The sequence below is a fragment of the Parasteatoda tepidariorum genome, chromosome 9 (genome assembly GCF_043381705.1).
Source record: "Parasteatoda tepidariorum isolate YZ-2023 chromosome 9, CAS_Ptep_4.0, whole genome shotgun sequence".
NCBI lineage: Eukaryota > Metazoa > Arthropoda > Arachnida > Araneae > Theridiidae > Parasteatoda > Parasteatoda tepidariorum.
The window spans coordinates 22,140,679-22,152,917 of NC_092212.1; positions in this window are offsets into that span (position 1 = coordinate 22,140,679).

The window sequence follows — 12,239 nt, forward strand, 5'->3', positions numbered from 1 at the left end:
TCTATCACAAATCATATTTCATGATATACCGTTCACATCAACATAAGACCACCTTGGTTAGAAAGTACCTTAGGGATACATAAATAGCCAACGGGCATTGGCAAAAGATCAGCAACCACTGAGTTCCAACACATATCGTCCAGCGGGAGGCCTCCGGACCTCCCAGAATTCGAACATAGAATGAGAAATTAACTACAAAATGCTTCCAATGTTAGAATTGACAAGCATAAGGTTTGGAATAATTGGTACACCCTATTAATAACCTGCTTAGAAAGTCTGATTATTTTTTTATGGCATTGAAACAAAATATTTTTTTTTCTGTTTATTTCATTGGCTTAAAACAATTAATTATGCCTGATAAGTATAATTAATAAATCATTCTACTGTTTTACAAGTCTAATTACATTCTCTCGAGATTTTTAATTTAAATTAGGCAAGGGTTGATAAAAGATGTTTCTGATAATCATTATCGGATTATATCGTTCCATGATCGAGAACAATTTACGCACCTTGATCAATTGATTTATTGTCAATTTTATGTATTGTTTGTATAAATCAAATTGGTAATAATTACCATTTAAGTGGTATAATAAAATATTGGTATTTGTTACACAATTTAGGAATTAGGCGCTGTCGATTTTGCTTCATAACATAACTTTTCATCTAGCATGATTAACCATTAATAATTAATGCTAAAATGATTTAAGTAATGAATAGCCTTTGGCAAATTATTATAAAACAGAGTTCATTTATAAGTATGTCTTTTGCTACTTAGTATAATTTATTCACCATAGTTTGATTAACGCATAAGTTTGGTCAGAGAAATTCATTTTATTAGTTCTAAACTAGGCGTGTCCAATGAACATTTGAATTATGTATAAAATATTTTCTACTGCTATGCATAAGAGTAAGGATGAGCAATGTAAATAAATTCATGGTAATAATTTCTAATTCGATTTACAAAGCAGGCCAAATTAGGTACGATTGCATCACACCTTTGCAAATCATCACAAAAGTTAAAAAAAATTTTTTTTTTTCAAAAGTTAGGTATAAAGTTTTCTCAACTTTAAAATTATAAGTAGTTTGTACTGACGTCTTCTATTATACATTATGTGTATTAAGGCACTACTTTAATCCAGTTAATAGTTTATAGACGTTTACTGTATAAAAGTTAATCGCAACTTTTTTTATAGTTGGGTGTAATAAACTGAGTAGTTTTGCTCTATTTCAACATTAGTAGTTTATAAGTTGTATGCAATATGGAAGCTAATTCTAATTTGTTCACAAAGTTTTAAATTATGCACATAAAGTTTTGCTCTACTCTTTAGGAGTAGTTTATAGGACGTGTAATGTATGGAAATCAATTTAGACTTTTTTACAAATGTCAGTATAAAGCTTTACTTTAATATTAGTAGTTTGTAAGTTGTATGCAATATAGATGCTAATTTTAATTCGTTTACAATTGTACTGTACTATACATAATTGTAATTGTACTATACATAAAGTTTTGCTCTACTCTTTAAGAATAGTTTATTGGACCTTTCAAGATAGCGAAGACAATTTAGACTTTTTTACAAATAAGATTATAAAACTTCCCTTTACTTTAACATTAGTAATTTGCTAAATTATTTATTATAGTCCCACAGAACGGGCTAAATTATTTATTATTAATTTCAATTTTTCGTAAAATATAAATATACAGTTTTGTTTCACTTATTTGTTGTTACAGGAACTAATTTAAATTTTTTCTTTAAAAAAATGTGAACCTGGTGTTTGGCTCTATTTTATCATTAGTAACAATTTGTAAGCCGTATAAAAGCTTAGTTCTTTTCTATCTTCCTTTCGTTTTTTTTTTTTTTTTTTTTTTTTTTTTTTTTTTTTTGTTAAATAAAATTTGTTCTACTTAAAAATAGAAGCAGTTTGTAACACTCATTTCAAAATTAAATTTTTTTCTTTCTTAAATGTGAGTTTTAAGTTTGTTATCATTTTATCAAAAAAATTATTATTAATTGAGTTTTAATTTCTTTATTGATTGATTATTAATTGATTTTCATTACAAAGTTTTGCTTTTGCAAACATCAGTAGTAGTTTGTAAAACGTATACAAGCTAATTTACACCTTTTTTTTTCAAAAAATGTTGGCATAAAATATTGCTCTACTTTAACACTAGTAATTTGCAAGACTAACACAGTTTTGCGACTAATTTAAACTTTCTTACAAAAGTAAGTAGAATTTTCACTATTTTAACATTAAGGGCAACAGTCATATTTATTTTGCTTTGCGCAGCTTAAGAATATAACAAAAAAAGGGCCAACGCCTGTGTTGATTCTCAAATACATTAAAAACATTCGAAAGCAGACGAATGCCATCTGTTTCCGAATTCCCATAAATCCGATGATCCTCATTTAAAAAGAGGCTCTGCACACACCACCCACGCATGGCACACGGATGCTCGACCTGCAGGTCACACTCGCCACCTGCAGGTCACAGCATCGGGGCCTATTTCAGCCTTGATTAAAACATACAAAGTTAAAAAGCTCGCCTCCAATTAGGATCACTTGTAATACGCTCGTGTGAAGTACTATCACGCTTTATAATGAAGAGGATGTTATTGTAAGAAATATGCCGTGAAAAGGACGTAAAAGATGTTTAATTCAAGAGATTATTGTGATTTTATATAGGCTATGGAAAAAAAATTCCGATGTACAGCTGTTGTCTTAAGAAATATTAAACCATTGCAGGAAAATAACAATTAGAATAAAATTGAAGAAGAAAAAAAAAATTTAAATTTTGAGTTATGAGAACAATCTGTCTAGATTTTAAATCAGGGCGAATCAAATATTTTATGCACAACATATTTAATATAGTATTTATTCTTTTTTACTTGTTAGTCACAGAAATATGAGAAATTTAGCAGGAAACTCTGTTATCAAACTCTTATCGGAATTTTTATTTTTATTTTGATTGTTTGTAAAACAGTTCTTGTTTCTATTAAAAAGAATATGATTTGGGATGTATTCTTATTTTTTATGAAACAATCAATTTTTCGAAAGTTATTATTAATTTTAAAAATTAAGCACAAAGAATAAGCGTAAAAGAATTTGCTGTCAATGTAGTATCTCTTTTTCAAGACAATATTCTCGAGTTTGAACTGCAAGCTGTTCAAAATCTTAAGAATCATAGCAGAGAAAGAGACATTTTGTGCTATGTCTATTTTCTTAATGCTCAAAATTAACAATTTTTTAACGTTCATTTTTTTACCTTCTTAAGCCTAAAAACATTTTCATTGCAGTATCACTTTTTCAAAACAATATTCTCGAGTTTGAACTCCAAGCTGTTCAAAATCATAAGAATCATAGCAGAGAAAGAGACATTTTGTGCTATGTCTATTTTCTTAATGCTCAAAATTAACTATTTTTTAACGTTCATTTTTTTACCTTCTTAAGCCAAAAAATTTTTTTATTACAGTATCACTTTTTCAAGACAATATTCTCGAGTGTGAACTACAAGTTGTTCAAAATCTTAAGAATCATAGCTGAGAAAGAAACATTTTGTGCTATGTCTATTTCTTAATGCTCAAAATTTTCAACTATTTTGTAACTCGCATTTCTCTTACCTCTATTTTCTTAAATATGCATTCTGAGCTGAGTTCTTCTGTTAGATACGCATTTTGAGCTACTGTACATACAAGGTGCATAAGTCGTCTCTAGAAACTCCCAAAATTTTACGAAAAACAGGGATCTACTTATGTAGTAGTAATAAAGTATCGGACATTCATTAATCCTGAAATATCGATGCATTATAGATAGAATGACAGAGATAGAATAACTCTGTATCAATTTAACATTCCAAAGTACTTATTTCAAAAACTTTTTTTATGCAATTAATGTATAATTATTATGCAATTAATATATAACTGATATAAAATTAATTTTGCATTTTCTGTAGCGACTACAGTAGTTTCCCACCGACGACAAATATTTTCTCCCGACAAAGCAGAAATTTGCGATCTTGTAATCAAAAATAGCACACGACACTATAAACTTCAAAGAAAGTAGCGACTACAGTAGTTTCACTGCTTGTTGTCGACTTATAGAACGAGATATAAAATGTGTCCATTTTGTTAAAAAAGGAAGTTATCGAACTCCTATTCTTTTTTTTTTCTTCTGTGCACGGTGAGCCGTTAGAGTTAGCTATATACTTTTTTACTAACACTTATTTCAAGCTTTGTCCGTTTTCTTACACGCACATTTTGAGCTAAATAAAAATTAAAAATTCACTTTAATATTTGGTTTAATAACTTTGATTTAAAAAAAAAAAAAAAGAAAAGAAAAAAAACAGGATTGTTTACCTTAAGTTGATCTTATCTGACTCAGTAAATTTTGATCACAAAAAAAAAATCATACTAATGTTTTTAATTTATTTAATAAATATTATCATTCATCGTTTTTTTTTTTCATACTAACATTTTTAGTTTATTTAATAAATATTATCATTCATCGTTTTTTTTTCATACTGACTTTTTTAATTTATTTAATAAATATTATCATTCAACTTTTTTTATTTTTTTCATACTAAAATTTTCTTTATTTAATAAATATTATCATTCATCGTTTTTTTTTTTTTTCATTTTTAAAGTAAATTAAAGCAAAATGTAATTTTATTAAAAAAAAAATTATAAAATAAAGAAAACACTCCATTTTTCACACAACTTAAAACTCCACTGTATCTTTAAACTACATGCACCTGATCACAGGTTAAGAATTCAATGTAAATGATGACCAAGAGGTGTCAAGTAAATTCAAATACCACCCTTGATTCAACGAGAGGATATGTTGCGGAATCACGCGCACCCACCCCACACCTATACTACCTCACGCAGTGTTTACCAAACGTGTTTCAGAATCGTCTTGTTTTAACACCTGCCTGGAATTATGGAAAATGAGCTCAGAATAATTTTTCTCCACCCTCACACACCCTTGGAAAAAGAAAAACCACCTGTATTTGGTGGTCGACATCTGAATTGCATCTGCATCAGCACCTATGATAACACAGATGATAAATTTCAGTTTGTCAAACTTGATGCTATGCATACTTTCATTGATCATCTAATTATATATAGTCGGACTTCAATTTAACGAACTTCCATTTTGTGATTGTTTTCGAGGAACCGAGAACATTTTTGAAATTTCTTTGTAAAATAACTTCCAAATAGCGAAATGAATTTTCTATTTAACGAATTTTTCATTGAGATCCACTTACCCTATTTTCTTAAAATATTTCAGAACATTTGAAACTTGTTAACGCATTTTATTGGAGAAATGACCATGAATTGATTTTCGAAGCCACTTTTAGACAAAGCAGTAAAATCCCTTTTTGTTTGTATTTCAAGCGAAAAACTCATATGAAATTAACGTATTTTATCAGTAGCAATTAAACTTAAGAACGCATGTGGTAATGTATGTTTAAAATTACTTTTGTAATAAATGCATCTATAATTTTATACATAAAATTAGCTTTTTTTAAATTAAAATGTATGTAGCATGATAGTGTAACACTGGATAATGTTTTGCTCTATTCTTACTTTCCATGCAGATTTCTTTTATGGTTAAAATTCATAAAATAAATGGTAGATACTAGCTTACAAGATAAATGTGTATTAATTTCAATTTTAATTATGTCTAGAGTTTATGAATTTAAAACCTCTTTGTGTTGTTTAAGTATTTTAAAAGGTGATTTTCTATTTAAGGAATTTTCTATATAACGAACTTATTATCGGGATTTAGCTACTTCGTTAAATAGAGGTTCGGCTGTATATATAAATATATATATTAAATTTTGAGTATTTAAGCTAAGAAATGTCACCAAAAATTTCGAAATTCAAAAAAAAAAGTCTAATTAGTCTAATTGAAAAATATTTAGGTCTTCCGGATCTTATATTTTAAAATTGCATTAAAAATATATAAAGTAAAAGTTTCTTTCCTTCACATTCAAATTAAACTAAGTATATTAATTATTTTTTTAAAAAGATATGCATGTTTTTAAAAAATAAAATACAATTTTGAATAATTATTTAATTGCAATGAATTCTAGTTTAACGGTCTAGTTTAAAGGAAAGTATTACTTAATGAGGTGCTTTTTTACCGTAACTTTAGAAGATATCCTTATAATAATTTTTTTTAAAAATATCTATGTAATTAAGCAAGAATTTCAATCAAAAACATGATTCCTTTTCTGACATATTTCAACCAACATATAATTGAATTTAAACATACATATTAAAAGAAATTGAGGTTTTTTCATTATAGTTAATGTTAAAGACAAATGGAAAATTGTTTTGGTACAAGTTTTATCAATAAACATTAACAACAAAATGACAATTTTGTCTAATTACAAAAAATCAAAATTGCATTGGATTGCTCTGGCTTTCGTTCGAAAGTGAATTTTTATACTTGAAGAAGCTTCTTTTAATAGGGTGCATAGTCAAATTTTTCAACAAAAAATAATCAACTTTTAAGTACTTAAGCACTCAAAAATATTTTTAATCACTTTCCAAAAAAAAAATTATAATTAGGATCAGTGCAGTAATAAAAATTATTCTTTTCTATCGTTAAAAGTTCATAATTTATAAACATACATAAAATCAGTAAAATTCAAAAACATTTTCAAAAAATTTACATTATTACGATAAAATAACTAGTTTCTGATAATTATTGCAGAGAAAATTGTGAAAATCATTCAATTTTTGTAATTTAGAACGACAATCGACACGGCAAAGAAAAAAAATCTTTTTTTAAATGACAAAAAAATAAAGCACTTTTTACAAATCCTGAATAAAAAAAGTACATTTAAGGGCTTTTAAAAAAATCAAAAGGAAAAATAAGCACCTTTAAGCACTTTTTAAAAATGCTACGCACTCTGTTTAACTACAACTGACTCAATGATGTTTCTTCACTATCAAATGTGACGAGAGAGATTTTTCTTATCATTTGACAGTCATAGCTTTTCTCCAAGACTCCAAATCCGAAGAAGAAAAAAAGACTCTCAAAAATCTTTAAGAAAAATTCCCAAAAAACAAGATTCCAAAAATTTAAATGACATCAAAATCTTGCCTGCAATACTGGTTACTATGTTCTACGAATTTTATAAGTCAGCAAATAATTTAAATAATATTGTAGGATTAGGTCAGGTTTAATATCTTAGAAAAACTTTACTTCTTCTAGAGATTTTTTTTTCTTGAAGTAACTTTATTTAAAAAAAATATATAGGGTAACGAAACTGGGTTTGCAGCCTGTAAAACTAAATTGTAAAACAGGTTATCTAGCAAAGTTCTGGATGAAATTACACTGACGCTTTTAGGTTTTCGAGATTTTCATAATAAAATATCTAAATTTACTTTTCTCACAATATTTTATCAGTTCGTAAACAGTTCAAAATCAGATACAACAATTTAAACTGAACTTTAAGGCGTATGTTTTAGCAATAGTAAGACTTTTTCTTCCATTTACACTTAAAAATAAATAAAATATAAACTAAATCATGATTCACATTTGGAAAAAAAAAAGTAATTAAGTTTAACCAATCTCTGCGACTAAGCAAATTAAAAAAATTATATAATGAATCTATTAGTAAAGTTGTAGACTGTTCTGATTGTTATAGTATTTTTCTATTACATTCTTATCATGCACATTTACTAACATATAGTATAGAAACTTCTTTTTTTACTAAATATGTACAAAGTTGTCTTATTGTGTTTTTCTTATTTTATTTTCATTCGAACTTGTTACTCTGCCAAAATAAGAGACTAATTGTCATTTGTCAAAGAAAGTGCATTTTTGCCTGAGGTAAAGAAGAGAATTTCTACAGATGAAAAACAAATAAAGAAATTTTCTAAATTTATAAAGTTAAACAAGAATGAGATTTTAAGGGCTCATTTGCCTTTTAAAGACAACTGCAACTCACTGCGTAAGATATTCGAACACAAATCAATTGGGAGTGAAGCTGGTAGACTTCAAAAACTTCGATTGCACGACACCATTAATGCGGAATTTAAAACAATAAGAGTATTGAACTGTGGCATCAAGGAGAACAACATGGAGAAACGTTCTAGAGAAGTCCAAGTCGCCCACCGAGCTGTCGTGCCAAAGATGATGATGTTTTTCTTATTACGCAACAAATTAGAAAAAAACCTCATCAGCTATATGAAAAGATGATTAGAGTGAACAAAATAGTTACAAAAGATCATGAAATTCATTTTTTCCAGACAGTAAAAAGTTTAGGATTGTAAATTGCGTTTAAAAATATTTTATGTTATGCTTAGGAATACTTGGACTTGGAAATTAAACATTTCCCCGACTTTTTTTCTCCCTCAGAAAGTGGACTTTTTTTAAACTTTTTCAGGAGCCAGAAATTTTTTTTTTATTTAATCAAATTAAAAATGGTGTTTTAAATCCCTTTTAAGGATACGAGATTTATATAAAATACAAGCTTGATAATGGCTAAAATTTGGCCACTCGAAAAAAATTGCAATAAAAAATTTTTTTATCACTCCCCCTTCCTCCAAAAAAAACAGTAAGCGATTGTTAAGTTTTGCTGAGTCAGGGTGCATAGCCAAATTTTTCAACAAAAAATAAGCACCTTTTAAGCACTTTTCAAGCACTCAAAAAATATTTTTAAGCACTTTGAAAAATATCATAATTAGACAGGGTTGGCAAGTTTTTGACAATTGAGGGTTTTATTTACAGTGACGAAGAGGATGGCACGTCAAAAACGATGAAATTAACAAGAGAAATGAAATTTTCAATCACTAATAGAGAAAAAAAATTGACAATGTTTAGTTGATCCCCCTAATCAGCAAAAATTCGAGAGATTTTTCGATTCTATTACTGAGCGTGGAAAATGAAATTTTTCGATTCTATATTACAGAGGGCGGAAAATGAAGTCTGAAATTGAAAATCTCTTGTAAAATGCAGCAGGGTTGCACATGAGAGTCAAAAATTCTTACCACAGAATCCAGCTTAGTACACGCAAGTATTTCATCAAACATGTAAAACAAATGGTACTTTCATACACTTCAGACCGGTTGTACGCCGAAATAGATTGGGGTTGAATTAATTGTAAAAACGTTGAATAGGACAATGCCTTTTTGCATAATTTGTGGCGAAAATCAACACGGAAAAGAAAAATATCACATTTCGGAAAAGGGAAAATTAAGCACTTTTTAAAAACATCCATGGAAAAAAGCACCTTTAAGCTTTTAAAAAACGAAAATAAGCATCTTTAAGCACTTTTTAAAGACGCCACGCACCCTGTGAGTTCAAAAGCACATTTTTATTTTTGGTAGAAAAAAATGAAGGCAGTGTATTCAGACATTAACATTAGAAGGCAACAACAGATTTTTGAAATAAAAAGGAGAAGAAAAAAGAACCATAACTGTGGAAGTAAAAATATTCTCTCTTCTTCGTTAAAAAATCGTTTGGTTTCTGTTGTTTTCATTATCTGAATAACTTCCGAATAACTTTGGAAAACGATTTCGGTTTTCCCAAATTTTTGAAAGGTGAAGTCACCAAGACCTCACCCACACTTTTGTTTAAGTTGTATATCTAAAAAGTTCGCGGTGTAGTTGATGCCACTCAAATTAAGTCAAGTAGTTGAAAAGATTGACAGGTGGCAACAACAAGGGGCGTTTTTAAAACCCTTGATGACTCTTTTTAAAAGTAGCAAAATATAAGAAAAACAGGCGAGTTCCATTCTTAAGAGTAATATCGAAATCGTTTGCGAAACACCCAAATTCAGTTTGAAACTATATTATTGCATAACATCATTGGTTGTTAGAGGCATCTTCATAAAAACGATGTTCATAATGGGTCCTTATGAGTTGATTGCAGGGCCGGATTAACCTATAGGCCCACTAGGCACGTGCCTACGAAAAACTTGGGAGAAAAAAATTTGTTGACAAAAATAATTTAGCTTTAAAAACAACAAGTGTATTTTCGCAAAATTATGAAGATACAAATTAAAATATAATATTTTTCGGTAATAAATTAATTTGCAGAATCTTATGATCTAATATATTACTTTTTGCGATTTTTGGATTCAACGAGTTATCGATCGAACTAATGGTATTGGTATAATTGATATCAACTGCAATATCGGCAGTATGTCGGTATTGCAGATAAAGTTCGATAAGCAAATTTGTAAATTAAAATCCATATTAATAAAAATGTAAAAAAAAAAAAAAATGTGCAAGAGAATTTTAGCATATATTTTGAAAAGAGGGGAGGAGTGGGGAAGGAGGGGAGGGCCCCAAAACGGCTATGCCTAGGGCCTACGAAAGGTATAATCCGGCTCTGGTTGATTGTTATAAGAAGTAAATGCTGCAAAAATTATATAAAAATTCGATTTGCCACCTCTCTAATGGTAAATTCAGAATTCCATTTTTAAAAAAAAATCTAAAATTTTAATGGAATTTTTTTTACCATTTAATGTAAGTCCCTTTTTAAAACCCCTGATATGCTGTAGCATTTATATTGTGATATTCAGTTTAACAGAAAATTCTGATCATTTGGTAAAACTTTATTAATGAAGAGAAGCGGTCCAAGTTGTAAAAAATAATAATTAAATCAGAATTAAATTGTGGCGATTAGCCACCTATCAAATGGTGCATTAGAAGTTTTATTAAAAAGGGCTAAATTTTCAAATTTTAATTGAATTTTTTTGACCAAATTTTGAAACCATTTAATGTAAGTAGATCTTTAAAAGCAGTCAAAAGGTATCACAGGGTGCGTAGCCAAATTATTCAACAAAAAATAAGCACCTTTTAAGCACTCAAGAAATATTTTTAAGCACTTTAAAAATATCATAATTAGGTAGGGTTAGAAAGTTTTTGACAACTAACGGTTTTATCTTGTTTTAACCGTCATGTCAAAAATACAAAACAAATACCTTTTGGCATTGTTTTAGACAATTGTCAAAAATCATGAAATTTTGAATCATGTTAAACGAATGTTGTTTTCATATGCTACGGACTGACAATACGCCGAAATAGATTGGGGTTCAATTAATTGTGAAAACGTTGAATAGAACAATATGAACTGTGTTTTCCTGCATAATTCGAAGCGAAAATCAACATAGTAAAGGAAAAATCTCACTTTGAAAAAGGGAAAATTAAGCACTTTATAAAAACACCCAATGAAAAAAGCACCGTTAAGGGCTTTTTAAAAAACGAAAATAAGCACCTTTAAAAAACGTTACGCACCCTGTATTATGTTGTAGCTTTCCAATTACCATTTATTTGGGGGGGTTAGAAATATCGATGTCTTCTTATGGTAATCAGTTAAACGAAAAATTCTGATCGTTGAATTGAAATATTTCGATTGAAAAACGGTCTAAAACGTAAAAAAAATAATTCTAGAAGCATTTGTCTTTTCATGATTTTATTTAAACAACTTAATGACTAGCAAATATAACTATTCAATTAGCATATGATATTGGCGATCGTTTAATACAGTGGTTCCCAACCTGGGGGCGACGAGTGTTCAAAAGATAAAAATTGCTAATAATATTAATGACAAAAGTTATTTGCGATCGAAATTGAAAACATATATGAAGCTTATGGTTCTGGTGTAGATAAAGAATTACGGTAGTTAAAAATTAAAAAATTTCAAGTTTAGGATCATTTTCGTCATACGTTTTGGTATCGCTGGCGGAAATCTGACGTTCAAGAATTCTCTTTTGTTGAAAGTCATGGTCTTTTATATACCTTCTTCTCCTCAAATGTTCCTCTCTCGTCTCATTCCCATCCCTCCGATTTTAAAAGGCATATAATAGGAGAAACGAATTGATAGACGAAACATTTATATAACTCTAAACCTCACACAATTGGTAAACTCTTATTTTACCAGATACTAAAAAAAATTTTGAAATCATGTTAGGTGAGGGATCGAGCAATAAGATAAAACCTCTGAGCAATAATACTGTTTCCAGGCTTATTGATGAGATGGCCGCAGACGTTGAATCAAAACTCATCAAATTTATGAGAGAAGGTAAATTTGCGTTGCAGATTGATGACTCAACTGTGATAGATAACAAAGCTATTGTATTAGCTTACGTGAGATTCATAAATGAGAGTAAGGAGATTGGATGAACGAGGAAATGTTGTTTACAAGAACTTTGATCACTGATACAAAATGTTCGTAGATTTTTAAATTGGTCAAAGACTATTTTGTGGAGAAAAAAAA